This window comes from Asparagus officinalis, chromosome 10 (genome assembly GCF_001876935.1).
Source record: "Asparagus officinalis chromosome 10, Aspof.V1, whole genome shotgun sequence".
In the NCBI taxonomy this organism is placed as follows: domain Eukaryota; kingdom Viridiplantae; phylum Streptophyta; class Magnoliopsida; order Asparagales; family Asparagaceae; genus Asparagus; species Asparagus officinalis.
Window position 1 is genome coordinate 61295877 of NC_033803.1, and position 16286 is coordinate 61312162.

The 16286-nt window shown below is 41.3% G+C and overlaps 1 long non-coding RNA gene across 2 annotated transcripts; it reads right to left on the reverse strand.

The window, feature by feature from the left end:
* On the reverse strand, positions 9960-15704 carry LOC109826264. 2 transcript variants are annotated; one of them, XR_002243260.1, is made up of 3 exons: positions 15442-15704; positions 14788-14826; positions 9960-10209 (listed from the first exon to the last, which is right to left on the reverse strand). It is a non-coding gene; the product is annotated as an uncharacterized LOC109826264 (long non-coding RNA). The 2 variants fall into 2 exon arrangements; XR_002243261.1 differs by lacking the exon at positions 14788-14826 and having other exon boundaries at positions 15442-15543.

The following is a 16286-nucleotide window of genomic DNA, read 5'->3' on the forward strand; positions in this document are numbered from 1 at the left end:
GAAGTCCATGACAGACATATCTCCCTGCTCTAACCGAGCCAACTCTAACTCTTTTCCGGCTTTCGCTGCAGCCGAAACATACTGCTCATCAAAAAGATATATGAAGGTCTCCCACGAAACCGTCATCCTCTGCTCTGGGGGTGAAGCGAAGTCGATACCATCCTCCTGCATCTCCCTTGAGGTTAAAAGCCGCTATCCTCTGCTTCTGCACCGAATTAACATTCAGCATATCCAAGATGTTACTCACATCCTCTTTCCATTTGTGTGCAGCAATGGAATCAGTCGAACCATGGAACTCTGGTGCTTTCAACTTCTGATACCTCTCGACTAAACGAAGCCAAGCCTCCTGGTCAGCTGCTCCGTCCTCAACTGGTGGTATCGGTGGGACCACTGGTGCTCTCTCTGGTACTTCCTCTCGAATAGATGACTCCTGAACGGGTGCCTCTACATGAATGGAAGGTTCTTGACGAACCTGGGCTGCTAACTGCTCCTCAATAGCTGCCATACGAGCTGCCAATGGTGCTATGAGATCCACTAAGTACTGCGGAGTCTGCCGTGGCTCGGGCTCCCTATCTTCCTGCCCAACTCTCTGAGCATGAGAAACTCGGCATCCACGACCTCTTCCTGACATCTATAATTTCAAAATAAAGATTATTACGCAGTAGATTGGATCTCACGCATGAAGCATATAACATATACCAATAAGTAAATCGTATCACTTATATTTCATGTCATGCTTAATTAGCCAAGCAAATAGTTCATAAAATTTTTTTTTGTAGATTTTCCGCGTACATATATATATAATACGCCCTCACTCATACTAGAGATTCCTATCGGACTGTATACATGATCCCTAGGAAACTCTATCCTAACTCCACGATATGACACATGGATGATCCTAAGGATATTAGAACTAGAGCTCTGATACCAACTGTGATGCCTCAGGGTTCACATAAGGCTACAGTCCCAGGTGAAACCCGGATTGTCAAACCTGTCAAGCACCAAATACCATGCTACGACATGTTTCACCATCACATTCGTTATCTCTCTAGTGGAAACAATAAATAGATGAAGGTACAGACAGGCAAAATAGAAATAGAACAACACTGGATAAACACAGAAGAAGCATAAGAATATCAATAATGAGCCCAACTGGAATAAGATAAACATACCTCTGAGTCTGAACTAAATCTCAAATACAACGAGTCAAAAAGAAAACAGAGTCTTACAATAGCTCTCAACTCTATGAAATAATCTATGAATGAAAAATCAAATAATCAATGATAAATACTCCAATCTCCAACATAAAAAAAATAACCATCTCATCTCGAATATTGTCCGAGTGACCTGCTCTAAAATAAGAGGATATCAACAATTTCTAAAACAAGTATATCTGCCGTTTATAACGGGTGTATCGAAATGTCAAATGAAATACCCTACTCGCGGGAAATCTATCATGGAAGTGAAGCTTACAACTGATCAATTATCTATGTGTGCATCATCTTGTGCTATAGCGATACTTTTGTAATGCTCTTACTCAATTGCTCTGCGGCAATAGGATTTATTATCTCCCTATTTTCGGATGCATGTAATAACGATACTTTTGTAATACACTCAATCGTTCTACGAAAAATAGGTTCCATCTCCCTATTTCCGGATACGTATAAGACAACATTATTCAATATGTGTTTATCAATCTATAGATATCATGTCAAGTGTGTGTCGATCTAACACAATCTAGCATACGTGCACAAATCTCGGTGTGCGTGTCCACATCTGAAGTTCACCATCATCCCAGGTGTTTAACAATCACTAATGTCATAGTCTATCATCATAGGGTCGAGAAATTTGTTCGACAACCGAAAAACAACTCAAGTAAACATACACATGAAACTTGCATACAAGCATGGTACAGCAGATAGAATTATCTGGAAACAAATCAACATATATAAATCATGATTTTATGCATTAGATTTACATTCAAAACCCTAAAACATGCATAAAAGCTCAAAACAACAAATCAAACTTCCTTCTTTAATTTAACAACATTTTAAAATCATCATCATCAGATCTAAAACACATCTGTAAAAACGTTCTCAACCTTTTTAGCATGAAAAGACCTAATCTTTATACATATAATACAAAAGAATTATCTTTTATACATAATCTATTCGTTTAGGCTCTATAAAACATGTTTAAATCCCTTTAAAAACGTTTAGAAACTAGGAGGGGGATTAGTAGAGATGATACTCGCCTTGGGTTGTAGGAAAACGTGTTAGAAGCAAGGTTGAAGAAAACTCCACTCCAAAAGCCAAGAATCACCCGAAAAATCCACTTGAAAGCCTTCAATCTTCTCCAAGAAATCAAACTAGGGTTTGGGGGTTTTGGTGGTTGTTAGGGTTCTTAGGAAAACTGAGAAAATCATAAAAAACTCTTATATATATCAGGGTAAAATGAATATGGGTTTAGAAATACGAATCCAACTCAAAACAGGAGAAAAACTGTTTGCAGGTCTCGCGGTCGACCGTGGCGGTCGAGGGCTGCGGTCGACCGGAATGGGATTTCCCAGTTTCTCAAGAATTGGCCATATGTGCATGTTTCACAACTTCTATCTCTCATGTATGAACTCGTTCATACTCAAATCACGTGGTATTATACTCATATACCATTTATTGATATTTATCATACTAAATACCCACATATCATAATTATCACACCTAAACTTTATTATTCAAAAATTATCGGGGTTTTACATGAGGTACTCCCTCATTCTCTCCCATTCAACCTCCCTAATCTCATCAGCACAATGGGGGAATGGATATTTTAATTCTGTAGAAGGTGCTATTTCCTCCTCAGCTAGCTCTTTTTTTGTGGTAGGATGACTAGCCGTGATGAGCAGATGACCACCCTTCGCCAGCATAAGCTCTAGCCTCGTCTCCAACCTCTTCTTGGGGAGCCTTGACCTCTTCTTCTAGGGCCGACTCATCTAGATGAATAATATCGATCTCGACTGTCTCAGCTATCGCCTAAGCTATTTGCTCTTCATCTCTCTGCCCTTCGCCTATGGAAGAGGGCGGCAGAAGGATCCTCCTCACCCATCTCAGCCTTTATTGGGAAAAAGTCATGGTGGATACGCTTTTCAGGCCTTGCAGATGGCCTTGCTTAGGGGTCAGCCAGAGGAGCGGTCGGCGTCATCCCCACTTCCGCTATCCCTAAAATAAGGGCTGAAGCTCTCTCCTTGATCCTTGGCAATAGAAGGCACGATGGACACTTTGTCAACTCGCAAGACCGAGTTGTCGAGAAGGTGCTCGACTCGACAAGAGCTAGAATCATCTTAATTTGATCAAGCGCATCCCTCTCGGCCTCAAACAAGTCACCCTCCATGAGCGTCTCCCTCCTTATCTCGGGCCAGTTCGAGCAGCCTAACTCCAGGTCATCCCCCACGACCCAGACAAACTTCTCCTTCTAGTCCTTGTACGAGTTAGGAAGGCCGGTTATGAGCCTGAACTTCCCCACCATTTGAAAATGAAAGTGAGGTTCATTCTGGTTCACCTTCATAGTCACCAAGCGGCCCAAAACTCGTAAGGAAGACTTTATTGCCAACCAATGGCAGATCACCACAAACGCCACTAAAGTTGTAATGGCGTTTGACTTCATTTAGGCCGGCGATACCCCTAGCACCATGAAAACTTGCCGGAGGAAAGGATGCAGGGGCAACCACAGGTCAAATTCCAAATGCCTCAAGTAGAGAATATCTCGATCTGGCCCGTGATCATATATGGCCTCCGACCTAGTCGGGGCCATTAGCTCATACTCCTGGGGGGATATCAAACCTCCCATGGAGCATCCTCATATGCACCTAGGTCACCTTGGAGTGGGTCTCCGTTAGAAGAGCTCGCCAGTCTACAAGATCTGATGTCATTGTGGAATGAAGAAATGATCGCTGAAAAGAGATGAGCGGAAAAGATCTTGAATTCTCTAAAGGGAATTTCAAAAGACAATAACCGCCACCTTTATGGCCCTGGTTCTATATATAGGCAGTGAACTTTACAACTGCTGGAATTTGAACGGTCGGATCAAGCTTTGTCAAATGGCCAAGATAAATTCTCAGAACACGAAGCGACACCTCAGAGATCGATACGTAGCCCACTCATCTCGAATAACCCATAATCTGCCAAGATAAGTGGAGCTGTGGCAGTCAAAAAGAAGGTATAGTAACGTTAGCCATGTAAAATCTAAAGAGACTTTTTAGTTCTCATTGAATGCACACTCACGTCTGTCTAAGGAAACATTCATTGCACTCGAACCCGGCTCAAGCCGACTCCAAGCAAAAGGGGACAATTGTTATGGTATTTTCAATCGCCAAAATACAACCCTTTGCCAACAACGAACATGTGTGCTTCTGCATGCAATACCCTAATCAAATTGGCAGCCAAAGACCAGCAAGAATCTTGACTTAGCCGACTCACTGAGTCGACATCCCTTAAAGTTAACTTGAAGACGGTACTTGCTGATCCTCTTGTCGAAGATGACTCACAACGAGCCCACTCGACTAGTTACTTGACGCCTTACGAGGTCGACTCAAAATACATTACTTCTCGGCGAAGCCAAAAGATGACTTCAGTCTCGAGCCTCTCCCACTGACAATGTGTCAGCATTTCATTTAATGCTTGGCAGGCGTCATCATGCCTCTAGCCCCGATAGTCTTCATGACTCATCGGGCCACGTCGGTACCGCCATATCCCCAATCGCTTCTCATTTAATATCGAGGTGATCTCTCCTCTAATCGCCAGTCGACACCTGTAAAGAAGGTGTTGATGTAGCTGCCAGTCTATACTTCTTCACCGCCATCATGTGCTCGGCCACAATGACGATTCTATCCTTTCATCACAACTATAAATAGAGGTCCTATTCTCAACAAGAGATGATCTTTTTCTAAGCAAGATCTCAGAATTATATTCCGCTGCATTACACACAAGAACTCATGCGGTTGTTTATTTTCAACACTCAAGTTCATCAACTGACTTGATTGTCAGAGGAACCACGGGGGAACCAGTCCCCGTCCTCTCACGAACTGTTCTTTGTGTAGGCTCAAGCTACTAGACTTAGAACCGGTTATTCGGAGAAGGGAGCGGTCCCTCAACAACCTTATCCAACCATTTTTACTGACTATGTGATCAATTAACATCAACAATGATGATGTTGTAATTCAAAACTTTTTAAATTTTTAACGAAGCATTTTGTAATTTTCCAAGTTTGCAGAGGGTAGTTTTTGCAGATTTTAAATCTATAGATTTTAGTATATATGTTGCATCTTCAATTTTTTCTATGTGTTTCTTATGAATTTTAAATTGTTGAGGGTGTTTTTCATAACTATCAACCCTTATCATTTATCACAATATTGTAATTTAAAAATTATTTATATCAATTAGAATATGATAATATGTAATACGTAAAAGAATTAAGGATATTTTGTCCTTGAGAAGTATTTCCCTAACTTACACTTTTATAAGGTTTAGGTGGGATGCATACGCGTTGCACGGAGTCAAATATTTTAATTCTTTACTCTGAATTTACGTGTTTACCATAACAAACATTTTTATACACGTAATTTAAAAGAGAAAAAAAATAATGTGAGAGAAAGAGAGTTTTACCACTTGTTTTTATCAGCAATCATGAAGGTGGTGTATTATTAATAAAAAAAAAAGAATGATGCTTACATACCTGATAATAGAGAGTACTGGAGCAAACCACAAACTTAATGAAAAAAGAAATATATGCGAGAAAAAAACTAGGGAGACAAATAAATAAATAAATAAATAAAGTCTACGATCTTTGGCTTGTTGCTTCACAGATGAAGACATGTCTATATCAAGGCTTAAGCTACATAGTTACATGAGAGTTCTAGAATAACTCTAGCTCCTACTAATAAAGTAATTAAGACTCTAAACATAGCTCCTATAAAATAAACTCTCAAATATAACTTTACAGTGGTCAACTATTGTGATTGTTTATATCTTTATTGTAACTTGTTCGTGAAATAGTCTATAGTTACCAAATAACATATTGCACCAAATAGTATAATTTTTAAAACATCCACTTGATGATGATGACTGTTGATGACTAAGATCACACAGTCAATCGGATCCAGGAGAGGATAGGTTTGCTCTGGCCCTCGCTTAGAGTGAGGCAGATGAGATTGATGAAAGGGGCCACCTCCTTTCCCGACTTTATGCCTGGTTCTTCAATTGAGATATCTGATCATGCTACACGGACAAAGAAGAACTCATGAGAGGATGAGAACCGGTTCCCCCGTGGTTACTCAGACGATCAAGTCAGATAAAGAGTTTGAGTGGGGAAGGGAAAGGTCAAGGAAAGAACTCATGTGGTTCTTCTGTGCAATGTGTTCCCAGGAGGAGCTAGATTGCTAGAGCTCTTGAGAGCTAGCCCACCAACCTCCCTCTAAGTTAGGGTCATACCTGTATATATAATGGTGCAGATGGGCAAGTTGGTCATGTTTGGCTATGCATAGGAGGGCGGTGGCAAGGTGTGGCCTGGACACTGAGTCAGCCCTTTGCCTGACAGGTGTCGGCTGACGACTGGAAGAGAAGTCACTTCGGTATGGGAGATAAGCTCTCTGTATTTTTCGGGAAGTGATTGGTCATTGTAGTGTGCAGGATGGATTGTTGAGTCGGTTTTTACTTTACAGATGTCACCTGGTGGCTGGGTGAGAAGTCACTTCGGCATTGGAGAGGATGTCACCACGTTATCCGGGAAGTGATTGAGAGCATAGCAGGGGCATGCTGGCTGCTGAGTTAGGAAGACTGTTAGGGCTAGGGTCATGATGAGACCTGTCAATGAGAACTGTTGTGCTGACACGTTGTCAGAGGTGGGAAGCTGAGGCTCGGGATGAATAAGAGGTTATGCCCTTCAAGTCGCCTTTGCGATGTGTCGAATAGATAGTCTAGTGGACTTCATGCGAGTCTTCCTTGATGAGAGGGCCAACTGATACCTCTCTTCGAGTCAACACGGGTGGTATTAGGTCAACGAGTCGGCAGAGTTAGGACCTCTGGTTGGACGTAGGCTGCTAAGTGGATAGGGGGTCGTGTTTGCCTAAGCTTGGCAATTGCTTTATGAGGGAGTTACATTTTGAGTGAAAGAGAATACCATAACAGTTGGCCCCTTTCTCTTGGAGTCAACTTTGGTTGGGTTCGAGTGAAATAAGTTAGGCTTTGGGCCCTTTTAAATCCATTCAGAACGAGAAACTGAAGAGTCTCTTTTAAATATCATGGCTGACATCATCAGATGTCCCTTCTTTTGCCCTGGCTTCGTTTAGCTTGGCTGATGTCATCATGAATTTGAACCGCCTTTGCAAAAATCGAAGCGTCGTGGGGGTTTTGAGAGGATTTATTCCGATCTTTGAGCAATTAAAGAGGGTGATGTTTCATGCTTCGAGTAAAACCGTTTTAGATTCCAAGGTGGATCTTTTTTGGTTGTTTCGAGAGCACTGCGTCCCTTCAGATCAAGCCACGTGTCCCTAGGAAGCTATAAATAGCCTATTAGGGGCTGATAAGAGTTTTTTACGAACTCTTGTTCTGAAAATCCCCAAGATCCTCAGCTTTCTTCTTTCTTAGAACAAGAATACCTTTAATGGCTTCTCAAGCTTTGACCGGTGGCTGTAATGAGAAGAAGCTTGCTATTCTTTATCTTATCCGCTCGAGAGCTCTGAGAGCTTGTATCTCTTTTTTATTTTTTTTAAATGTTATCTAGGGTGAGTTAGTTGTGAAGTGTCGACCCGTAATGGGGGATAGTCAACTAGTTCACCTAATACCTTATGCTGGCTGAGTGTTTAATTCTTCAATTGTTAAGAACTTGGCAAATAAGTGACTAAGTTTTTGTGTCGAGACAATTCAGTCGAGCATTTAGAATTTGTACCTTAGGCTTGTGTAGGATGACCTGAAGCCCTTTTTTGGTAAAATGAAAACCTTGGTGTTGAGTACCTAGGTCTTACGAGGTGCCTAGGTCTTCGATATCCCCGTATGGTCGAAAGATGGCTGTGGGAGTCGACCATAGGGTTAGTGTCTTGGGTTTATTCCTAAAAAGGTACCAAGGGCTTGGAATTCGACTGAGGAGTCGAATGCCTAGAACTTATGGAAGTTGACTAGGTCTTTAGCAGCCTTGAGGCTGAATGACAAACCTGAGGTTGAGTGCCTAGGTCTTATGCGGTGCCTAGGTCTTCGATATCCCTGTATGGTCGAAAGACGACTATGGGAGTCAACCATAGGGTTAGTGTCTTGGGTTTATTCCTGAAAAGGAATCAAGTACTTGGAATTTGACCGATGAATCGAATTCCTAGAACTTATGGAAGTTGACTAGGTCTTTGGCAGCCTTGAGGCTAAATGACAATCCTAAGGTTGAGTACCTAGGTCTTATGCGGTGCCTAGGTCTTCGATAACCCCGTATGGTTGAAAGACAATTGTGGGAGTCAACCATAGGGTTGGTGTCTTGGGTTTATTCCTAAAAAGGAACCAAGGGTTTGGAATTCGACCGAGGAGTCGAATGCCTAGAACTTATGGAAGTTGACTAGGTCTTTGGCAACCTTGAGGCTGAATGACAACCCTAAGGTTGAGTGCCTAGGTCTTATGTAGTGCCTAGATCTTTAATATCCTCGTATGGTCGAAAGATGACTGTGGGAGTCGATCATTGGGTTGGTGCCTTGGGTTTATTCCTTAAAAAGTACCAAGGGCTTGGAATTCAACAAAGGAGTCAAATGCCTAGAACTTATAAAAGTTGGCTAGGTCTTTGGCAGCATTGAGGCTGAATGATAACCCTGAGGTTGAGTGCCTAGGTCTTATGCAGTGCCTAGGTCTTCAATATCCCCGTATGGTTGAAAGACGACTGTGGAAGTCAACCATAGGATTGGTTTTTTGTGTTTATTTCTGAAACGGTACCAATGGCTTGGAATTCGATTAAGGAGTCGAATGCCTAGCACTTATGGAAGTTAACTAGGTCTTTGGCAGCCTTGAGGCTGAATGACAATCTGAGGTTAAGTGCCTATGTCTTATATGGTGCCTAGGTCTTTAATATCCCAGTATGGTCAAAAGACGACTGTAGGAGTCGACCATAAGGTTGGTGCATTGGGTTTATTCCTGAAAAGGTACCAAGGACTTAGAATTCGATTGAGGAGTCGAATGCCTAAAACTTATGGAAGTTGACTAGGTCTTTAGCAGCCTTGAGGCTGAATGACAACCCTGAGGTTGAGTGCCTAGGTCTTATATGGTACCTATGTCTTTGATGTCCCCGTATGGTCGAAAGACGACTGTGGGAATAGACCATAGGGTTGGTGCCTTGGGTTTATTCCTAAAAATGTAATATGTGCTTGGAATTTGGCCAAGACTTGGCACTTCAAAGTGTGAGGTAGGAGTCAACCTATGTTTAGTAAGAATTTCATTGATATTAAAATTTACATTGTATGGGAAGTATCCGCCACAGGCGTCTGATGCTAAGGGGCGTTGAATACTTGATGTTCCTCCATTATCTTTGTTCCGAAGGTAGTTTTGTAGAATATGGGGCCACAAGTATAAAGCCTCTTTAATTAGATTTTGCTTTTTACGATAGCTGGTGACTCGTTGCTAAGTGATAATGAGTCGTAACTGTATTTGCCATCTCATCTGTCAAGGTTCCTCTTAGTTCAAATCTTCGTCGAGGTCTTGAAGGCAGACGGTTGGCGTGCCAGCTTTGACAAAGGAACTAGCCAGATGCCATAAGTTGTCTTGTGTGACGCCCCTGGGTTCACACAAGGCTGCAGTCCTTGGTGAAACCAAGAATGTCAAACTTGCCATGCACCACACCGTGCAATAACATGTTTCACCATCACAGTTCTATCACTCTAGTAGAGTCAATAACAGGTGTAGGTACAAAAAGCAAGTAAAAGATAATACAAGAGATAACTGATGGAATAATAGGGATCAAAATGCTATTTCATCATCCAACATGCAGATAGTACAAAAACAATGTCTGAAATGAATATACTGAGATTCTCAACAAGCCTCAAATACAACAAGTCTGAATGAAGAATATAAGGCGTACAGCCTTTACAACATCTATAGCATAGTCCTCAAATGTATAATACCAACTACAGTGGAGCCCAAAGAAATTATTACATAGCTAAAATGTAAAGCTAAACACTCCGTGCTCCTGGCTCGTGACCTGAAAGGGGGAGGGACAACGAGCGTCAAAGCGCTAGCGAGTAACATCACAACCAACCCCAAGGGAAAGGGCTTGTTGTATAAGAAAATACAATTAATATATAATAGATCTAAAATCATTGGTCTTGCTAAAGAGGGTTTTAGTAGTTAGAAGTTTACAACACGAGAATAGGTACGTCGAGCGAAATAATCCAGACAAGGAAACCCTCATGTATATACCTTATATCTCAAATTGGTAAACTCCTAATCACCAAACCCGAGGTTCTAATACAGGAACAATAATAAATGAAATACAGCAAATCTCAGAACACAAGCGCAGTACCATATCATAGTCTACATGAATGTCATGTCAAAATCATGTCGTGAACTTTTGTGAGAAGGTCATATGCAGGGTTAAGAACTATGTCCGAAACAGGAACTTTATAAGGTAGTTTCCAACTCATAGAATAAGTGGCAAATATCCTACACGAGGACTGAAATGGATTATAGTCCAACACGAGGACTGAAATGGATTATAGTCCAACACGAGGACTTCTATGGATTATAGTCCAACACGAGGACTGTGGCATAGAGGAAATATCGCTGTGATGTATATAATGAAGTCTACTTATATCAATCTACACTCAAACAGTGTATAAGTCTCCAAATCATACCCTCAGGTCATCTATCATGCATGGATTACATAGTGATACTAAATATCAAGGTCAGATAGTCCAGGCAAACCCCAGAACCTAAGTAATATACCCAAAAATATCCAGAACAGAAAATCACAACAGATAGTGCGGCGGTCGACCGCACCGGTCGACCGCACTCTGGTATGCGACTGGCGGTCGACCGGAAAAACGTCGCGGTCGACCGAAAATAAATCGCGGTCGACCGAAATAAATTGCGGTCGACCGGAAGAACGTCGCGGTCGACCGAAAATAAATCGCGGTCGACCGAAATAAATTGCGGTCGACCGGAAGAACGTCGCGGTCGACCGAAAATAAATCGCGGTCGACCGAAATAAATTGCGGTAACCTGAAACAAAAATCTTAAAACGAATACCCATCTTTATGGAAATGTTATGCAGCAGTAAAACACGAATTTAAACCTTTAAAACTTGGTCAACAAGATCCCATATATATATAAACATGATCTACCCATTGTTAACAAAAAAAAAAGGTTTTTACTTCTTTAAGCTAGATTCAGATCTAGATCTTTTAAACAGGAACCATTAGTGAGTTTTGAGAACAAAGAATACACTAATCTCATACTTTATGCCATAATGTTCTATTAGCTATTCAAAAATACGAATTTGGCTCAATGAAACTCAAAAAAAACTCAGTTCTTGACATGAAAACGAAAGGGGTGGGGGTTGGGCGAGAAGTTACTCGCCTTGAGTGTTGGTAACTGCTCTGGAGATGGTTCTCTTTCGATCTGACCTGCAAACTCCCACTAAAACTCCTCCGAACTCCTCAAAGATCACCAGGTCTAGTTAGGGTTTTTGAGAGGGGAGAGGAAGGGGGCTAGGGTTTTGGTTTGAATTCTGAGGGAGGCTCTCTCGTGAACAGTAGCATATATATACTCACTTACAAACCCGACCCGAAACCCAAAGACCCGAAACAGAACCGTAAAAGAAAACGAAGCCTGAAACTCTCTGTACGCTGGTCGGTCGACCGCACCGGTCGACCGCCACGGTCGACCGCGTCGGTCGACCGCTCAGCACAGAAATGCCTTCTGTAGGCATTTCACCTGCTGGCCATATACCACTCGATTTCTCTCACTTGTATACACCTGCTGGGTTCCCAAACCCTGGTAAAAAAAATATACATCTTATATATATATGGTTATTTATCACCAAAGAAAGATTTATTACTATTTATTCACACCATTTCATTATAAAATTTCGGGGTTTTACATCTTGGATGGCGTTTTCCTGGTCGAGTTTGTGAGGGCTGGGGGCACGACCAGAAGATACTAGGCATTTTTTTGATGGAAATTCTCTTGGAGAGAGAATCCAATAGCCGGTATTATACACCCTGTAAATGGAAAACCATAGTGGTTTTCTTGAAGGAATGTCGGGAGTAGTAGGTGCTAGACCATCCTGTGGATGGAGAGATCTTCCTTGCGAGGATCATGCGAGTCACATGCTTCGACCACAAAAGCTTATGTGACTTTTGTGGTGGAATTTTTCTGAGAAATACTTAAGAAGCTGGAACTGTTCCTTCCAACAAGTTTGACCAGCTGGCAGGCTTCGAGTTTTTCCCGCAATCTCATCCCCGGGGAGCTGGAGTTGCTCTCTTCAGAACCATGGTGGTTTTCACGAAGAAGCGTTGGAGGTAATGGGAGATCTTCCATTGTGTAGATGGTTACTTCAACAAATTTTCCCAAAATGGTTGCTATGGCTGCGGAGGAGTATGACTATGTCGACTCTCCACAGCCAAGACCAAACCTCCTTAGCTTGGATGACACAACTCCGAACCCCGTTTCGCTTAGATGACACAACTTTGATGTTTTTTCTTCAAGGTGAGCAAGATCGAACCTTTATCCAGAACTTGACGTGCCTTCTTGAAAAAGAGAGAAGGCCCCACGGTGGGCGCTAAACTGTTGATGACTAAGATCATACAGTCAATCGGATCCAGGAGAGGATCGGTTTGCTTCGGCCCTCGCTTAGAGTGAGGCAGAGGAGATTAATGAAGGGGCCCGCCTCCTTTCCCAACTTTACGCCTGGTTCTTGAATTGGGGTATCCGATCATGATGCCTAAGTGATAATGAGGATCGATTGATGACTAAGATCACACAGTCAATCGAATCCAAGAGAGGATCGATTTGCTTCGGCCCACGCTTAGAGTGAGGCAGATGAGATTGATGAAGGGGCCGCCTCCTTTCCCGACTTTACGCTTGGTTCTTGAATTGGTGTATCCGATCATGATGCACGGATAAAGAAGAACTCATGAGAGGACGGGGACCGATTCCCCCGTGGTTCCTCCGACGATCAAGTCATATAAAGAGTTTGAGTGGGGAAGGGGAAGGGGAAGGTCAAGGAAATAACTCATGTGGTTCTTCTGTGCAATGTGTTCTTAGGAGGAGTTAGATTGCTAGAGCTCTTCAGAGCCAGCCCGCCAGCCTCCCTCTAAGTTAGGGTCATACATGTATATATAAAGGGGCGGATGGGCAGGTTAGTCATGTTTGGCTATGCATAGGAGGGCGGTGGTAAGGAGCGGGCTAGACGCTGAGTCAGCCCTTTGCTTGACATGTGTCGGCTGGCGACTGGAAGAGATGTCACTTTGGCATGAATGATAAGCTCTCCGCATTTTTCAGAAAGTGATTGGTCATTGTAGTGTGCACGCTGGACTGTTGAGTCAGCTTTTACTTTACAAATGTCACATGGTGGCTAGGTGTGAAGTCACTTCGACATGGGAGAGGATGTCCCTACGTTATCCACGAAGTGATTGAGAGCGTGGCAGGGGCACGCTGGTCATGATGGGACCTGTCAATGGGAACTGTGGTGCTGACATGTTGTCAGAGGTGGGAAGCCAAGGCGGTTATTATCCTTCGGGGTTAATAATAGGTTCCACCCTTTAAGTCGCCTTTGCGAGGTGTCGAATAGATAGTCTAGTGGACTTCAGGCGAGTCATCCTTGATGAGAGGGCCGACTGATCCCGCTCTTCGAGTCGACACGGGTGGTATTGGGTCAACGAGTCGGCGAAGTTGGGACCTATGTCTGGACTTGGGCCGCTAAGTGGATAGGGGGCCGTGTTTGCCTAAGCTTTCCAGTTTCTTTATGAGGGAGTTATATTTTGATCGAGTGAGACTACTATAACAATGACAAACATTCTTTCTTTAACAAATAGTTATATTTATATAAAGTTGATCATATAAAACGTGTGTGTGTATACACACGCAAAAGAGTTGAACCTATTTCTAGACAGACGGAATCTATTATCCTCCCAGTTCGTTTGGGTCATTATTAAGTCGATTGATGATTTCTTCTTCTAACCTCAAAATTATTTTTCAAACCCTTCTAAAATGAAAGGTATGTTTACTAATTAAATCCATTATCTTATGTGATTCAAGAACATACTTATTTTATGTTAAAACTTCCTTAATTTTATTATACAGAGATGTGTAGCTATGTTATAATTAATAATTCTTATTTGTCACCATCCAAAATACCATCCTCTACCAACATCTCTATGGCACATAACAAATATAATCAATACTCATAGTTACCCATTATTGTCTCCATTAGGCTATGTACTATTATTAGCTAAGCAATTAACCTATATAATTAAACAGCACAGTACCTATCATTTTTAACATAATATTACCCAACATAGAAACTTTGAATGGCCTGCTATAATTAAATTAGAAATAGAACAATCCAGGAAGTGATCACTCATCAACCGTTAGGAAAACTCAAAGAAATCAGACTCTATACACTAAACACAACAAGGGACATTTGCATCATAATTACCAACTAAAACCTATGGCTTACCAACATAGAAACTTTGACGGTTATTCTCTGTTCAACTGATTTTAAAGCAACATACACAATACATGTTATAACACACATGTTAAAGTATAGAAATAGTACCTGCATCCCAAACTTTTAACTTGCAATCCAAACGTGCATCTGGCAAAGAAGAAGATAACAAAGAAAACTTCTAATAACTTTTCAAAACAAATTAAGCTTAATTTAGTGAATTACTAGGAATGGATGCTTTTCAAGGCAAGCACTAAAAGTGCAATCTTGTTCTTCTGAACTGCACAACTATATATATAATTTCCTTATTTCATCTTATTAGGTTTAGTACTATTCATTGAAGTGTAAATAAATTTATGAAAATTTCTAAAGTTTTAAATAATTTATAATAATAATAATTTAGAAGGATTGCATCTGACAGATGTTAGACTGAATATATGGAAAAAGCAGGTCATCATCTAGACCTTAGATTGGGTTTTAAGAAGTTATGTCTAGATCGAGCTAGCGTAGAAGCTATATAAACGTCAACATGAACAATAACCTGCATATATAGCTCCACAAAATTTACGAAGGAAATCTAAACGTCAACATGAACAATTTCAAGTTATAAAACGTCCACAATAAGATAGAAAAATAGAACAAAAGCTCCAAAGAATACATACATATAAGCAAGTCTCGGATTCGATCATGCCTAATACTTCACAGCTAGCCTTAGGAACTATCATTAAACAATGGACTCAAAAATAAAAATAAAAATGTTATTACCCAAAATTGCTACAAGATAGCAGGCCGTGGCACATTTAGACTACTGCTAGTAATCCTACCTCGTTTTGAATTTGGGATTCATGAATTTGCACGTAATGTAAATATATAGGAGGGGGCTATGGTAAAGATAGATCTTTAAATGGAAAACATAACTATTTCCAAAAAAGGAAATAGAGTTCTAATTACAGTTCAGTTATTAATTTACAGACAAGCAAATTTGTGGATAATTTGTTTGTAGAGAGGATTATTTGATTAGGAACGACTGAAACGAGCCCTGAGTGGCCAAGAAATTCTCGTGAAGATGCTAACTGCGAAGTTTATAACAAACAAAACACTCTAGCCGTCCGAGAATAGACAGGGCCACGTGGGTTTCTGACTCCATTTGTAAAATTACGAGAAGAGGGGATTTTTAATTTTATCCCCCTCGTGCACCGTGCGCTCAATGGACCGTAGGAGAAGAGTGGATTTTTAATATTGTTTATCCTCCTCGTGCACCATGCGCTCAACGGACGGGGGATTTATGGTATTGTTTATCCTCCTCATGCACCGTTAGTATTGTTTATTCTCCTCGTGCACCGTTACATCGCGTTATGCAAGTCTAATGAAAAACATCTTAATCATTTGTTGATACATATTCATTTATTAATCTGATTATGTCGCTCAACATGACAAGATTTTTAAATTTATTTTTATTATCAATGGGGGTGTAATTGGAAATTATGTAACTAATTTGATTCCCACTTGAATGAGAATGACCATTCCTCATCAATTCACTTACGCCCCGTTTGGTACGTGGGAATGAAGTCAAGTAAGAATGGAATGGAAGAAGAAGAATGGAATGGAAT